Source organism: Aricia agestis, chromosome 22 (assembly GCF_905147365.1).
Source record: "Aricia agestis chromosome 22, ilAriAges1.1, whole genome shotgun sequence".
Classification (NCBI taxonomy): Eukaryota; Metazoa; Arthropoda; class Insecta; order Lepidoptera; family Lycaenidae; genus Aricia; species Aricia agestis.
In genome coordinates, this window is record NC_056427.1 from 2,172,344 (window position 1) to 2,191,053 (window position 18,710).

Sequence of the window (18,710 nt, forward strand, 5' to 3'; positions counted from 1 at the left end):
CAATGTTCATGTTATGAATTTCACCAAACCTTATAGTCCTTATAAATTATAATCACATCCTAGAAATTAGTGAGCTGGCTTGCTGTTATTTTTGAAGCAATACAGACACAGACTATTATAATTAATATTACATTCGAAATTCGAATTTAGTACAAAATACTTTTCTCGTAGGCACATGCCATTCTGTACTTCTGGAAACATAGACAATGAATTTTTTTCCTAATGGCGAATAATGAGTTTATGACAGCCTATTGTTTTGCCACAAAACGTTCATAATGGGGCTTTAAAACAAATAAACTGTGGTTTAATCCTGGTGGCGTCAGTATTCTTGGTGTATTCTAAATTTCTGCGTAGAAACTTACCTAGTTTACCTCCTAAAGTGAATTAAAAAAAAGTTGTATTTTATTTTTTGCTTATTTGATTAAAAATTAAAATTCAAAAGTCTCGCAAAAGTGTTATAACTTATAATCATAATAATTATTATTACTTTGTGTTTGCATCAAATTGAAATATTTTAGTCAACATTATAAACTAGATGTTTTCCACAACTTCATTACAACTTCGTGTCGTTTTTGGAGGATAAAAATATCCTATTGTCCTTTCCCGGGATTTAAAAGATTTTAAATATAGGTAGGTACCGAATTTAATTAAAATCGGTCAAAGTAACAGACATAAACAGCTTAAGTACACTTTTGTGTATAGTCCGTCAAGAAAGTGAAGAAATTAAAAAATGGCAACATCGTGGTGTCATCCTTTTTTTTTTTCTTAGATTGATTTGAAAGGGATGACACTACGATGTTGCCACTTTCTTGACAGACTGTACTTTATACTTATAAATCATTAGCAAAAATGTGTAGATCCACTTGTAAATTATTGTAATGTATAGGTAACAATGAAATTATAACTAACTTGTGAAAAATAATTAGGTAAGTAGGTACTTAAAAATGTGAACTTCCTAATTCCTTATCATCAGGTATCGCTTATCAAGTTGTCACTGATTGCTACATAACATATTTTTATCTAGCTGATAGAATTGCTAATTTCAAATACGTATGAAAAAAATATTTTGGGGGGCTCCCATACAACAAACGTGATTTTTCGAACATTTTTTGCTTGGTATCAATAATGACAACAGGTAGGCACCTGAAAAGCACAAAAAAAAAATACTCAGCTGTTTTTATACTTTAATAATTAAAAATAAAATTTAAATAAAATAATAAAGGGCTCCCATACAAAAAACACTTTTTTTTACTATTTTTGCTCTTTTATGTTACGGAACCCTTCATACGCGAGTCCAACTCGCACTTGGTCGATTTTTTATAATTTGCATGTTTCACACACAGAATCAGCCGCCGGAAAAAAAAGGATCAAAATGTTTTATTCTAATTACCCCGGTATTGCTATCTGTCAATATTTTAATTTCTCACTTTTTGCCATCAGCCCCCCTACCATGAGCTAGATTAAAGCAGTATTACTTTCAGTTTTGGCACAAACAAAAAACATAATTTTGTTTATATAAATAGTGATCATGTTTGCTTATACGGAATCCAAAAGTAATATTAAAGTAATACTGCTAGAAGAGCTCATGAGTCATGGCTGATTCTGATTTCTGAAATTATGGTAGACCTATAATTTTCATTCACGTAATTGTGTCACTTAATATTTTATCCATACTTCCATACTTCCATACTAATATTATAAATACGAAAGTGTGTCTGTCTGTCTGTCTGTCTGTCTGTCTGTTACCTCTTCACGCCCAAACCGCTGAATCGATTTTGCTGAAATTTGGCATGGAGATACCTTGAGTCCCGGGAAAGGACATGGGATACTTTTTATATCGGAAAAATGTACGGTTCCCGCGCGATAAACTAATTTTGGCGCAACGGAGTTGCGGGCATCATCTAGTTGTTTATCACTGACGTTTTAACTCTAATGCTTTGCTGTAAATTTTTTAATAAAAAAAATTAGCGCCACCCAAGAGTCAAGCAAGACACGCCTCGCATAAAACAAAGAATCATAAATTACATCTCTGGCTTCCAGCAATAAACGCCTTTACATAGACTCGTGTTTCAGGTACCCATTAAAAAAAAGTTTAAATAGACAAAAAATTTGTTATCTTTTCCATTTTTTACCTGAAAATTGAACGGGAGCGGGTGGGGGAGAGGCGCGGGGTGGCGGGGCTGCGACGCGGCAGTCTGCCGCTAGCCGCGAGCGTGCGCGTGTCGAGCGCATTCGAAATTTGAAAAACGCGCGAAGTGCATTTTTTTTTATTTGTCGGCCTGAATGTGCAACGAATTTTGAAACTATACACGAGGACGAGTGGGGAAATATTAAATCGATTATGTTTACAACGATAAGATAATAGGAACGTCGTTTGTGGCGCAGTGTTTCGTAATTACAGATATTTTTTGGTCAAGTGAAGTTTATTCCAGTGTGTTATCGAACCTGGAGTTGGATTTTGACTTATTAAGGTAAGCCGATAATCCTTTGTTGTAAAAATAAACAAATAAAAAAATTTATGTGTACCCGAAAAAAAATTAAGTTTTGTTTCTATACAACCTACGCGTACCTACGCGATTTCGTCAACACTTCTTGATAATTATTTTCAAAATTCCTAATTAAATATTTTTAATTAGGAATTGTTTTCTAACTAATGAGTATTGAGGATTTTTTTTCAATACGCACATTAAATTGTTAAACTTTAAATAAAAAAAAATTGATTTAATAAATTTTCTGAAAAGTGCGAACTGTATCTACTACACACACCGTACACAAATAAATAAAGTACTAAGTATGTACATGATTTGCACATTATAATAATTATTATAACAATTATTACAAGTGAGTGATAAACTATAAACGACATGTTAAACGTCAAAGAGTTTGTAGGTAGGCCGTAGGCCTATTTCTTTCAAGTTATAGTCCGTCAAGAAAGTGAAGAAATTAAAAGTAAGTAAACTAAAGTTCACCAAAGTATAAATAGATTTTTATGCCCTAAGCACCATAGCCGGGAATATTAATGATTTAATGTAAATAAAATCATAATAAAACTAATAATTGTAGAAATTGTCACAAAGAATGGTAAAGGTAATGTATCCTCATTAAATCCTCTGTATTATAAACTAAACTGTATTATATTTATAAATTACGTGCCAAAATACAAAATCAATGTAGACAATACAGTCAGCATTATACATAACTAAAATAATCGTTTTTAAACGTGGATTTAGGGTTTTTTTGTACCTACCATAAGATAGACAATATATTGCTTGAGTCTAGGCGATTATAAAGTTTTGGCTACATCAAATTAATTTATAGACTAGGCCTATGGAGAGGTCAGAGGACAAAGTACTTGGCCACTGACCTATAGCTACGTGTCTCTTTCACGCACGAACATATAGCTATCTCTTTCTCATAGGAAATTTTCGTGTGCAAGGAAGAGACAAGTAGCGAGGTAAATAAACACATTTCTATCCGTTCATCGACCAAACTATTGGTTTTCCATTTCTTCATATTTTTACCTAAGTAGAAAGTTTCTTAATGTTTCTGTTAAAATTACCTATCTTGTAGACTGTATGTTTTGGGTAAAACAACAATACGGTACCTACATAATATTCTGTTGAATTTATTATATTTTAATTTTTTTGATATGGTAGGTAATATTTTACTAAAAGCCTAGGGGAGATTGGCCTACTTGAACTAGCGCAATCGTAGCAGGTGATTTATTTTATTTAAAAAAAAAGTTAAGTACGTTAATAAAATACAATCGTAATGTTAAATATTCAATAGACAATTACGTCTTATTATTTAAATGTAATGATAAGTAAAAAGAAAATATGGGTAGAAAGTTTGAAATGTGGGAGAGCCATGCTTCGGCACGAATGGGTCGTCTCGACCGGATAAATACCACGTTCTCACAGAAAACCGGCGTGAAACAGCGCTTGCGCTGTGTTCCGAGTGAGTGAGTTTACCGGAGGCCCAATCCCCTAACCCCTAGCCTATTCCCTTCCCTACCCTCAACTATTCCCTTCCCTTCCCTTCCCTACCCTCCCCTATTACCCTATTCCCTCTTAAAAGGCCGGCAACGCACTTGCAGCTCTTCTGATGCTGCGAGTGTCCATGGGCGACGGAAGTTGCTTTCCATCAGGTGACCCGTTTGCTCGTTTGCCCCCTTATTTCATAAAAAAAAAAATTGAGGTTCTCATATAATCTTAAAAATTAATAAACTTAAACTATTCACCATAGAAATGCGATAAAAATCTATAACTTTATCAAAAAACATTCACGCTTCATGGTGAGCTTCGTTCAGAAATGTTTATCGCAATTGTATCAAAGTTTAATCAAAAAACGTAAAGCACTATATCTACAATAGGGAGTACACCCCTTAGAGGCGTGGTTTAAGCCCCGCCCTCTTCAACCCCGCTTAAATATCACTTTTAATAACGCCAAGAAACGCGAAATGGAATTCGAAATTCAAATATTTTTGTTTTTGAATTTAACAAGTTTTTATGGTGGCCATTTGCGTGAGTTTTGTTGTAATTCTCATAATATAAGAAACTTTATTTAGATTTTCATAACTAGAAGCTATTAAGCATTCCAAATTAGAGTTAAGAATGACTAAAATATTCATTAATTGGACAAAATATTTTTTAAGATATACTGTAAATTATATATTTATCTATTTTAATTAATAAAATTCAATGACATGGAAAAATTATAATTACAATGACAATATTTGCACACTATGTTAATAGTAGAATATGTCTGAACTCATAAAAATGTAAACATCTACTGTACCATATTCTTGGCAAATAAATAAATTTTAAATTTGAATTTGAAAAATGTTAAATTTCTGATTTGTAATCTTCTAGGGCTGATAAATGATTGGAGATGATTATTAGTTATTCTGATATTCATAATTAGAGCTTTGATTTTTATATCTTACCTGAATTCGTCAAAGGTGCGTTGAAAAAATATATTTTTCACAGACGATTATAGCCACATGGGTTAGTAAGTCCTGGAGATTAACTCCATTTACTACTCTAAGTAACTTGGTACAATTACATCAACAAGAACACAAATACCTACAAAGTTTAGATAACGTAGTAATTACTACAAAATACCAATCAACTAGATGACGCCCGCATCTCCATTATGCCAAAATTCATTCATCGCGAAGAAAACGTACATTTCTTTCGAAAAAAAAAATCATAATATTATGTCCTTTTCCGGGAGCTCAAAGTATCCCCATAACAAATTTGAGTAAAATTGGTTCAGCGGTTTGGGCGTGAAGAGGTAACAGACAGACACACTTTCGCATTTATAATATTAGTAGGTATGGATAAACAAGATTAGAAAAGACATAGGTCATAGACTAATCCAAAGTTCTAACTGTAGGTACCTAATTAGCGTTTGATGTGTAAAAAAAAGTCAAAAATGATTAACAAAGCAAAAAACAATAAAATTAATAACGATAAACAATAAATAATTAGCGAATCGATCATAGTTGATTTAATCGGTTGGACGTTTTTATCTCTGATAACACTCTTTGTCGAGCCAAGTTCAGAACTGAAACAATTATCGAAACAAAAAAAATATGATAAGATTGCACTCCTTTTTTGTTGTCTAAAAACATAAAGGTATCACAGTCAATACTAATATTATAAACTAGATGACGCCCGCAACTCCGTTGCGCCAAAACTCGTTTATCGTGTGGGAACCGTACATTTTTTCGGGATAAAAAGTATCCTACGTCCTTTCCCGGGACTCAAAGTATCTCCATGCCAAATTTCAGCAAAATCGGTCCAGCGGTTTGGGCGTGAAGAGGTAACAGACAGGCAGACAGACAGACAGACAGACAGACACACACACTTTCGCATATTAGTATGGATGCCAAAGTGTCTGTCTATCCGCCTCTTACCTCTTCACGCCGCTGAACCGATTTTGCTGAACTTTGACTACCGGGAAAGGACATAGGATACTTTTTATATGGGATAACGTACGGTTCCCCGCAATAAACGATTGTTGGTGCAAGGGTACTTATATTTAAAGATTATCCAAATCTCTATTTAACAGACTAGGCCGTCTTGTGAGGAATCAGTCCTTGCCACAGTGTACCTACTACTATACGTTAGGCCATATTATAATTAACTAATACTAATACTGACTAACATAATGCTAAATCGACTCTGCCCTAACTACGAGTAAAGCATGCTGAAAATGCCACGTCTTACGTATTATGTCTTAGCCATAATATATTATAACAAATACTATTTTAGGAAGAGGTACATTAATTTAAACGTCTTGGCGTAACTTATAATCTCTTAGGTACTAATTAATTTCGTAGAATAAAAGCAGACATCATAAATCATAATATATATAGCACTAGATTTGGGCGTTACACCAAAATTGGTTTATCGCGCAGAATCGTACATTATTTCGGGATATAAAATATCCTATGTTCTTTCCCGGGTCACAATATACAGGGTTTAACAAAACTACTTTGATGTGACACATACAAGTGATAATACTTTAGGGAAACTTATGACGCAAGGGCGCTCGCCCATACAAGAGTTCAGCGCTGCTACTTTCACAGTGAACTGTCAATGAGGAACACGTACACACCCAAAAGTATTATCACTATGTTTTGTTACACCTTGTATATATCAACCTTCATCAAAATCAGTGCAGGTTAAAGCGTGAAGAGGTAACAGGCAGACACACTTTTCGCGTTTGTAATATTAGTATGGATAGTACCTAAGCCGATTTGTAAAAATAACGTGCGAAGATTGTGATTAGGATATGCAAAAATGAGGCAGTTATAAAAATAAGAGATTTATTTTTATTACAGTAAGTATACAATCAACTTATAATCTGGCAATACAGGCGTATTATCCGTGTTATTCCATTTTTAAATTTAAAAATTCGATAATTAAACGATAAGGATAACGCCGCGATGTTTATCTATGTGTCAAGATCGACGATATTATATAAAATTGATTGATTTTCTTATCAAATTAGGTGTTTTTTTCAGTAGCTTGGTGCACGTGTAACTCAAATTCAATTTTTTTTTATATTTTCGAAAAAAAAAATTACAAGTGCTTTCTGAACGCCGTTACTACTGGTACCTACCTACTGGAAGAACCGGCGTAAGAAACTCGCATAGGGCCATCTTTTATCAAAAAGATGGAAAATTTCTTTTAAAAACTCAGGCCTACTTGTGACTGTCAGTATTTTGACTTTATCATGGCTTTTCTGTCACACACAAAAAACAAAAGTTATACCATGATAAGTACTTAACCTAAATCTCAGTCAATTTTAATAAATTTTGCTCTTATGGAAGTTATTTCTGCTTAAACTTGCATTTTTTTAACCGACTTTCAAAAAGGAGGAGGTTATATTATGTTCGGCTGTGGATATTTTTTTTAAATTATTATTTCTGTATGTTCAACGATTACTCTGCCCTAATGTCGTAATCTTACCTACTTTATCTTGTAAGTAAATTATAGTATACCACTGTCTACCACTAGCGACTCGTCACACTAAACTGCCTTTAGCCCTATGACACATACCGAGTTGAGTAGCGAGTCAGTGCGAGAGCGCTGTCTCACTTTACTCGGTAGGTGAAGGTCCTAACAAACCTATTACGCCATAGTTCCAATCAATGGTATCTAAAGAGCCGAACTTTTGTGGCATACACAATTACACCCGAGTTTCGACATACACACATACAATCTCTAATAGCGTGATGCAGCAGTTCAATTGTCTACCGAGTTACGCTCAGAGTTGGTTTATACATACATACAATATCTACATTAAGGAGGCATTAGAAAATATATCGTCGGTGCTTCGTTGCACCAAAATTCGTTTATCGTGTGGGGTACATTTTTCTGAGATAAAAAGTATCCTATGTCCTTTCCCGGGATGCAAAGTAGGTATTTTCATGCTAAATTTCATCAAAATCGGATTGGACCTTGAATAACAGGTAGGTCTACGCTCTAATAAAGTATTTTTATCTGAAATGCAAAACTCTAAAAAAAATTTTTTTAACGAAAAAAAAGATCATGGTTCAATCTCCATTTTATCTGTAATCGTTAAATTAATACTATTAAACATAATTTTATTTATGCAGAGTGTTTTTTTGTAAAAAATATCCAAAACTAGAAAAAAACTTTTTTAACGAAATAAAATATCGTGGTTCAAGGTTCCCCAACCTCCTTTTTACCTGTCATCGCGTATTTTTAAAAGTTTTTAAGTTGTTTTTTCATTGCCTACTTTTAAGTTTTAAATAAGGACTTTAATTTAAATTAGGACTTTTAAATAAATTTAAATTAAAGTTTCTGAATAAAAAAAATCAATGCGCCCATTTTGGTCAGTAGCAAACGTCACTAAAGTGAATTTAAATAGGTAATAATTACTATTATTATGAAGAGGGCGTTTAGGGGCGTAAGTTGGCCCCCTACGGGCATTGTTGTTTACCCCTATGTAACCGAACATCTGCCTGTCAAAAAAATTGTCTATGCTCTTTATGTTTTTTAAATCGGCAGCGCGACAATGGAATACGCTATGAAAGTTTTTTGTTTATTTATTTTTCAGTGAAGTTCTATTTTATTTTTGGCGTCTAGACATAAATGAGTGTGTTTCATTGAGTTTTTAAATATAATATAACTAGCTGTTGCCCGCGACTTCGTCCGCGTGGACTTCAGTTTATAGCGCGCGATGTCAACAAAATTGGTGTCAAAAGCTTTTATAAAAAAACCCTGGTACCCCTTAAATCAATACAGCTGTGTAGTGTGCACACAATAAGTACTTTATTTTTTATATTAAACTTTATATTTTATGCCAAATTTCAAAGCATATTTAGCCCCCCAATTACACAACTTTACCCATAAACTATTTATCATTGATGGGTTTAGCCCCAATTTCACCAAAGTCTGTTAGTGTTAACAGCTTGTTAAAATGTCCTGTCTTCTCTTTCATTCATATGAAAAACGAAACAGCTAACGTGATACTAATTCGATCATTAACTTATTGTATGTATGTTTAAATATTAATAAAGTATTGAGTTATTTAATACCGTAGAATAGATATAACAATCGAAAAAAATCGAGACTTAAATGTAAGATGATACCACCTCTTATAGAAAGACTTTTGAGCAAGCGTCAGCGCGATGTAGAAGACGCACGGCGCCATCTATTATGAATTTTTTGAACAAATTTACGACCCTTACCCTTTTTTCCAGTAAAAAAGTAGCCTATGTCCTTTCTCAGGCCTTAGACTATCTGTATACAAAATTTCATTACAATCGGTTCGGTAGTTTTGGTGTTTGGCGTGAAAGCGAGACTGACAGACAAATACTTTCGCATTTATAATATTAGTATAGATTATGTGCACACTGCACAGCTGTTTTTGGGTATTTTGATTAATTAAGGTCCGCGCTACACCGGAATGGCAGCGGCGAGGCGAGCACTTTCAGCGCTGCCATTCCGGTGTAGCGCGGCCCTAAGAGGGGTACCACTTACCAGGGTTTTAAAATTTTTTTAAATTTGACACAAATTTTGTTGACACCGCGCGCTATAAACTAAAGTCCACTCGGACGAAGTCGCGGGCAACAGCTAGTATATATATATAATATTATTAAACATCATATTCTATCTATAAAAACTATAAACAAAAACATACTAACTAATAAGTATGATTAGTTCTATGTTACAATAAAGTAAAAAATAAAACGCCATCTGTTGAATCGTATTAGAACTAAAATGTTCATTCCATCGATATATTTATAGATTTTTTATAATATTATACATAAAATATGTTTAAGATTTTTGAAATTTTATTTTAATACACATCCAAGACCCAGGAAAATTGAAAACTTTTTGTTCCGCCTGCGGGACTCGAACCCAGGACCCCCGGGATGAGCGCTGGCCACGCGCAATGCGAATTCATTTTCATCGAAATTTTCATGGAAATAAGATATTTTCCCACATCAAAATGTAGCCTATGTCCTTTCTCTGACTCTAGAATAACTGTATACAAAATTTCATTGCAATCGGTTCAGTAGTTTTGGCGTGAAAGCAAGACAGACAGACAGACAGACAGACAGAGATACTTTCGCATTTATAATATTAGTATGGATTATAATATTATTAAACATCATATTCTAACGTATTAAAAACTATAAACAAAAACATACTAACTAATAAGTATGATTAGTTCTATGTTACAATAAAGTAAAAAATAAAACGTCATCTGTTGAATCGTATTAGAACTAAAATGTACATTCCATTGATATATTTCTGGATTTTTTATAATATTATACCTACATAAAATATGTTTAAGATTTTTGAAATTTTATTTTAATACACATCCAAGACCCAGGAAAATTGAAAACTTTTTGTTCCGCCTGCGGGACTCGAACCCAGGACCCCCGGGATGAGCGCTGGCCACGCGCAATGCGAATTCATTTTCATCGAAATTTTCATGGAAATAAGATATTTTCCCACATCAAAATGTAGCCTATGTCCTTTCTCAGACTCTAGAATAACTGTGTACAAAATTTCGTTGCAATCGGTTCAGTAGTTTTGGCGTGAAAGCAAGACAGACAGACAGACAGACAGACAGACAGACAGAGATACTTTCGCATTTCTAATATTAGTATGGATTATAATATTATTAAACATCATATTCTAACGTATAAAAAACTATAAACAAAAACATACTAACTAATAAGTATGATTAGTTCTATGTTACAAATTTACAATAAAGTAAAAAATAAAACGCCATCTGTTGAATCGTATTAGAACTAAAATGTACATTCCATTGATATATTTCTGGATTTTTTATAATATTATACATAAAATATGTTTAAGATTTTTCAAATTTTATTTTAATACACATCCAAGACCCAGGAAAATTGAAAACTTTTTGTTTCGCCTGCGGGACTCGAACCCAGGACCCCCGGGATGAGCGCTGGCCACGCGCAATGCGAATTCATTTTCATCGAAATTTTCATGGAAATAAGATATTTTCCCACATCAAAATGTAGCCTATGTCCTTTCTCAGACTCTAGAATAACTGTATACAAAATTTCATTGCAATCGGTTCAGTAGTTTTGGCGTGAAAGCAAGACAGACAGACAGACAGACAGACAGACAGACAGACAGACAGACAGACAGAGATACTTTCGCATTTATAATATTAGTATGGATTCCATTTATTGTTGCACTATAACTTGATCCTCGCAATTCTGTTGCGTCAAAATTCGTTTATCGCGCAGGAACCGTACATTTTGCCGACATAAAGTGCATCCTGTGTCCTTTGCCAGGACTCAAGTACCTACACAAAATTTTATCAAAATCGGTCTAGCGGTTTAAGTGTGAAGAGGTGAAATAACAAGCAGCAACCTTTCGTATTAAAAAAATATTAGTATGGATTCACAAATATTTTGTTTTTATAAACAGTAACTTAAGTTTTGATAGGTATATGTTATGTAGGTATATTGGGTTTAATATTAAGTAGGTATGCTATATCTATCGTTTCTCGTATTTTATAGGAAAAGGAAATTACATTTAACACGATTAACTTTTCTCGTCTTGAAGACGAAGTAACCAATAATGTTACTTCAAAATCTGCTTATAACAGCTGATCAAAATCAAAATTTAAAGTCATCATAGCACACATTCCTTTGCTACACAGTAGTAAAATAAAAAAAATATATCGTTCCAAATTCAAAACACTTCCTCTACGTGACCGTTTGAATTTGGAAGTGTCGTTTCGCGCGTGATTTCAACAAATAAGTGTTGCGATTGTTAAAAATGCCTTTCATAGCTTCGTGGGTGGTTATAGAGCTATGGTTAAAAATTCAGTAATTGATGTCAGTGGTTCGATTAGGCTAGCTTTGCTACCAAAAAATAAAATAAAATACGTTAGGCACTCGGGGACTGCCGCGGTAAAGCTATTGCATATCATTTTTATCAACTTATGCAATTACAATTAGCATACGTCTAGTCGCACGCACACAAACACCGTGCCGAATTCTGAAGGAGTGGGGGGGAGGGTAAGGTTTATTTTCGTTACGGAATTTCTTGATTGCGATAAAAGCTATGTAACATATTAATTCTAGACGAGTTTTACTAGCGTTTCGATCACAGAAGTGCGTTTTATCTAGAGGTATCCAGGAATAGGAATAAATATATTGAGAAAATGACAATTTATCTTATATCAATCTGTCATTTTGTTTAAACCAATGATATTCTATGTTACTAACGTAACTAGATTGGAAGTTTACGGTAGCAACGCGTTGCCACTTCGAAGATGCCTGCAGGCATATCTCACATACATAATGATTAATGACATAACGAATATATGACTTCACATTGTCTTTTGAACAAAAAAGTGGTTACGCATTTCTGAGAATCTTTTGTAAGACATTGCTACTCTAGTATTTTAGAAACTCATTGGTTTAAACTATGAAAAGCCGCGCCGCCGCCGTGGCCGGCCTAGAAAAAAATGGCGTGATGAGCTGAAGGCATACCAGCCAAGCTGGCCAGCGGTGGCGCAGGAGAGAGAAAGATGTTTTTTTTTTAAGAAAGGGGGCAAACGAGCAAACGGGTCACCTAATGGCAAGCAACTTCCGTAGCCCATGGATACTCGCAGCATCAGAAGAGCTGCAGATGCGTTGCCGGCCTTTTGAGAGGGAATAGGGTAATAGGGGAGGGTAGGGATGGGAAGGGAAGGGAATAGGGGAGGGTAGGGAAGGGAATAGGGTAGGGGATTGGGCCTCCGGTAAACTCACTCACTCGGCGAAACACAGCGCGAGCGCTGTTTTCTGTGAGAACGTGGTATTTCTCCGGTGGAGCCGGCCCATTCGAGCCGAAGCATGGCTCTCCCACTTCTGACATGGTGGTAGGCCATCCCCAAAGGCTTCCGTCTTTGGGGATGGGAGTATACTAAACTGTCCCACTCCTTTGCCCAGGAGTGGGATAGTTTAGGCTTATAGCAATAATAGTATTAAAAGCCATTGCCGTAATGGTTTTAGTAGGATTACGACTGTAAAAAAATTATACCTATCCCTAATCCCTTATCTAAAGCGTAAGCAACAGAGGCTAGGTTGTTCCGGATTCCTAGATTACTGCACAATTTACATTGTGAAGTAATACTCGCTATCTTTGGTTCGAAATAATTTTATCAGATTAATTACCCTAGACCCTAGTATATCCCACAACCTGAGCACTTTTGTGATACACTTTACAGAAAAACTATCACGCCTATTGATGTGTGCTTTAACATAGTAATTTTTATTCATATGTAGATGTGTTATCAATTATCATCGGTCAGTCAAGGGTTGGTAACTATAAAAATAAAAATAAAAACTGCCTTGAAGAATATTACCATTTACCACGCATCAGAAAAACGACGCTCCGAGCGATCCATTTCTGTGCTCCGAGCCCTCACAAAGCTCGGCTTTTACTGCTTTTACCTAGTTATATTTACCTACACTAACACCTACGTCATAGTAGATACCTGGGCCTATAACCTAAGATATATTCAAAGCTTTCATTACATTTTTTTTTACTGGATTAACATTTTAAATAAATACAGTAAACAATCTAAATAAAATACAGTAATACCACGTTCTCACAGAAAACCGGCGTGAAACAGCGCTTGCGCTGTGTTTCGCCGAGTGAGTGAGTTTACCGGAGGCCCAATCCCCTAACCCCTACCCTATTCCCTTCCCTACCCTCAACTATTCCCTTCCCTTCCCTTCCCTTCCCTTCCCTTCCCTTCCCTTCCCTTCCCTACCCTCCTCTATTACCCTATTCCCTCTTAAAAGGCCGGCAACGCACTTGCAGCTCTTCTGATGCTGCGAGTGTCCATGGGCGACGGAAGTTGCTTTCCATCAGGTGACCCGTTTGCTCGTTTGCCCCCTTATTTCATAAAAAAAAATTAGAAAAAAATATTTTTGTTATGGATTTAAAGTATATTAATTGTATTACTATGTTAATCGAATTGTATGATTCAAGGTTCCAAATTATGCTCACAACTTAGTACATACTAACTTACTAGCTTCTAGATTGCTAAAATATTGTCTATGTCCTACAATTCACAGCACTTTAAGTGTACAATTACAATAAATCCTCAAAAATAAACGATGCAATGTAAGGCGTACACGCCACGCCCATCTTCCATCTCACTCGCACGCTCTCTCTCCCGCTCTCATATTGATTTTCTCTTGAATACCGCTGCTTGTTGCGCTTATGTATGTCTGCTGTTTTATGGGTCCACATAAAAATGAGATATGGATACGATATCGTAAGTTTTAATTCGTTATGTTGGTATTACTTTTTCGCTTGTCTATGGTTGGTTTCGGAAAATTCGAATTTCGAATTTGAAATGTGTCTTAAACTCCAAAAGGCGCATAATACTTCATAATAAAAATGTCAAAATGTGTAAGACTAACCCCCGAAAAAAAGGTGTTATAAGTTTCACGTGTCTGTCTGTCTGTTTGTGTGTCTGTGCCCTTGGCATCGTAACTTTTACACGTGCGTTTTAACAACCTCCAGTGTTTTGATTATTATAATGCCTAATTTCAGTTTTGATACTTCATCTATTTGACGACCTCTTTGGCTCAGTTGCTGGGCTGTTGGTAGTTCAAGCCGCGGGTCGCAGGTTCGAATCCCGACGACGGAACAAAAAGTTTTTAAAGTTCCTGGGTCATGGATGTGTATTAAATATGTGTATCATATTATCATATATTCTTAAATATATGTATAGTATAAAAGTATAAAATATATTTCCGTTGTCTGGTACCTGTAACACAAGTCCTTCAGGTACTTATCCCGTGGTACCTGAAGGACTTGTGTTACGGGTACCAGACAACGGAAATATATGTATTTTATACTTTGCCAGACTGTCGTGCCCACCACCAACTTACTTTAACTATAACTTTAACCACAACAAAACTTTAAATGAACTGTCAAATCCTTAGTAAAGGTCCATAATGGACACAGATATTTTGACGATAACCTTAATAATACTCCCCACACCGATTTCGGTGACGGTGGCCAGTTTCATTGAAACCAGGCCAGTTACGCAGGAGTAGTTTTATAGTGCCCGAGTGTGTGCGCAGTACACAAGAGCACTCTCTATTCCTTTCGCTCTCATAACCCAGTGGGACATAAGACCGTTACGACTGGCGAGAGATCAGGCGCAGGACCGACTTTTTACATGCCCATCCGACGCATGGATCATCTTACTTGTCAGATAATCAGGTGATCAGCCTACATTGTCTTAACCAAACTTGGAAATATCATGTTTCCAACGCGGGATTCGAACCCACGACCTCCGGAGTCGAGAGCGACGCTCTAACCACTAGACCACGGAGGCGCTTTACGATAACCTTAACCTTAACTATAAGTACGCCTACCTCTAGAGTCTAGTGCAACCCACCCTTAGTAGTCAGTACGCACTCACAATAATATCAAAGTAATAAAACTGAGTGATTTCCCATACTTCATGGTAACAATGGCCACGTGTCACATTCATGCATTCATATAGCTTCATAGCAAATTATGGGGCACTTAGCCAAGATACCATATTATACAGTGTGTAACAAAAACTAGTGATAATACTTTAGGGTGTGTACATGTTCCTTGTAGAGAGTTCACTGTGAAAGTAGCAGCTCTGAAAGACTTTTGTATGGGCAAGGGCCCGAGCGTCACGAGTTTCCCCATACAAAAGTGAAAAATTTGGTCTTTCAGCCCTGCTACTTTCACAGTGAAATCTCTACAAGGAACACGTACACACCCTAAAGTATTATCACTTGTTTTTGTTACACACTGTATAACACTTAGACAAGACGAATTCGATATTTTACTAAAGAAAAGGCTCAGAGACTTAGATCAAAACTAGCCTCTAGTACAAATTTTATTAAGGGCTGTAAGACAAGTTGCCACTGACATTTTACTCGTATTGATATAATTTCATAGTTCATAGCAACTTATTACATAAAAAAATCGATCGTTATTAGTTATCACTAGACATCGGATTATATGCATTTGCATACTTGCATATGCAAATGCATATAATGGCTCTTTTTAGGCGTTAGTGCATATTATTTTGGCAATTTTTCGTTGATAGTGCAAATTTCGGTAGTTTTATGCCCTCGTAGTCTCCAAACTAGCTATCATGACTGATGACACACACCGAGGCCACAAAACAGAGGTACGATAGATCAAAACACTACAAATATGTGACTCCATCTCAATATAAAGAATGCAATATACCCAATACGTACAATAATATCTTTCTACAAAGAAATTTTTTCTTTGTAGTTGGAAAAATTAGTAAAAATTTTGAATAATTAACGATTTAATAAACTTCCATGGGCATTAAGATTGCAATCGGAAAATGTTGGCAGAAAATTATTATTGGTGCTGTATAAAGAAATGAAAAATCCTGGATTAGATGAAATTACATATAAAAATTGCCAATTTTTTAACGACACCACCGGAAAACTCTTCAAAAATATAATACATTTTAATATAAAGTGACTTTTGATTGTGTATATTTTGTGCAGATTTCAGCCATTTTTTCGTGCATATTTGCATGCATATTTCGGCACTTTGATCGTGTATATAATCCGATGTCTATTTATCACTTATCACATACAGCCCATCACGCCTGCAGCCCGCAACTCAAAGTACGTTTATCGCGCGGGAACCGTAAATTTTTCCGAGATAATAACCGTGGCCGTGGCCCGACACGCACTTGGCCGGTTTTTTTCTTATAGTGGCTGATTCTGTGTTATAAACATTAAAGTATTAAAAACTTATCCAATGATCAAGGATATTTTATGACGACCTCTGTGGCTCAGTGGTGAGCGCGTTGGTAGCTCAAGCCGGGGGTCGCGGGTTCGAATCCCGCCGACGGAACAAAAAGTTTTCAATGTTCCCGGTCTGGTGTATTAAATATGTGTATGATATAATAAAAATCTTATATATGGTATAAAATTAGTATTAAATATATTTTCGTTGTCTGGTACCTGTAACACAGGTTCTTTGGGTACCTACTTAGCACGGGGCCAGACTGACGTGGTGTGAAGCGTCCATAGATATTATTATATTATTATTTTTTGAAAATCTGCGCTCAAAAATTGCCATCAGATTCTGGTAGACCTATACTTAATAGAGTTTAGGAATATAATAAGACAGTACACGTCAAGACGACAAGTTTAACCAAAAATTTTGACCGTTCAACGTTTGGGTATTTGTACTATTTATTAATATCTATTCTGTGGTTTGGTGTGGAGCGTCCGTGGCCTAATGGGTAGGTTTCCTTTGGTTCGCACTCTTAGCGGGTGCAGGTTCGAACCCGGGTGGAGGCGTGTACCTATGAGACATTTTCTGATCTCAAGTACATAATACGGACGCTCGTACGGTGAAGGAAAACATCGTGAGGAAACCCGCACATAGTTGGTCCCAGACGTATTGACTAGTTCTTTCCTCTGTACTAGGCCGACCATGATGCGAGAATGCCGTATGCGCTTGGGCAACCATACGGACATTTAAAAATCTTGTCCCAGGCACTACAGTATTTGAGGAGTGGTTACTTCGCTCTGAAAAATACTGTATAAATCATCCATAACGGATGTAAACCACAGCTAACTAGGAGCTGTGGTTTGAGGACATTTATGACAATACGAGATGGCGCCGCGCCCGCCCGTTTATCGCGCAGGAACCGTACAGTGCTTCGGGATAAATAGTAGCCTAGATGTCATTTCCCGGGACTCAAAGAATCTCCATGTATGGAGATTCTTTGATTAGGTATACCTATCGAAATCGGTTCATCGGTTTGGGCGTGAAAAGGTAACAGACACACTTTCGAATTTATAATATTATTGTGGATGAGAATTTTGACATTTGCTGTTAGGACGTGTTGATCGTCTCAGAATCTCCGCGTTGCAATGTTGACTGACCCTAACCGTCAGACATGTAGGGCACAAAACATTTGGCTAATATTTGAGGGCCAATTCCCTGTAGGGCCAAATAGGGAAATAATTACCAGCCCTACAGTAACTAGATACTTATTACGTCAGATTTTTAGGACTTAAGTCATAGGATGTAGCGATTTTTAATGGATGTTGCCCGCGAAACTTATTGCGTAGGAACCGTACATTTTTGTGGTAAAATTATTATTTTTCCGTACTAAATGTCGCTATTTATAATGTATCATGACTCTTATTGTTATTTGCTGTACGTTTTCCCAGTAAAATAAAATAAATTTTACCAAATTCGGTTCAGCGGTTTAGGCAGGGAGAGGATTAATAGACAGACAGATCATAGAACAGAATCAGACAAATTAGTTTGGATATTAAGAGGCCTACTAACCCAAAAAATCAAACATCGTCCTTCTCTCTTCACACTCACGCCCGTCTTTCATATGCCAGGTGAAAAAGGACGACGCGGAATTATCGCCAAGTTAGTTTTACCATAGTAAAATTTACTATGGTTTTACTATGAATAAAAGACGAACTATAATGATCATGTATTTTGTAAAAAGTATTTTGAGCAGGTTTTATCATTGCCTTTTGAGATTAAAGAAAAGACAGCAAACTTCGAAGATCCAAGCAAAAAATGTGTCTAAAACACGGTTTTTTGTAAAAATAAAACTATCGAGATATTTTTCAGCAATCGTGTTTTCGTCTTGAT

The 18,710-nt window shown here is 35.7% G+C and overlaps 1 protein-coding gene across 1 annotated transcript in view; it reads left to right on the forward strand.

The window, feature by feature from the left end:
* Nucleotides 1–2,202: 2,202 nt before the first annotated feature.
* Nucleotides 2,203–18,710, forward strand: part of LOC121737996 (homeotic protein ocelliless) — a 59,507-nt gene continuing 42,999 nt past the window's right edge. Inside the window, exon 1 of the mRNA XM_042129789.1 lies at nt 2,203–2,471. The gene's annotated coding sequence lies outside the window, so the exon portion shown is untranslated. The remainder of the gene's footprint in view (nt 2,472–18,710) is intronic.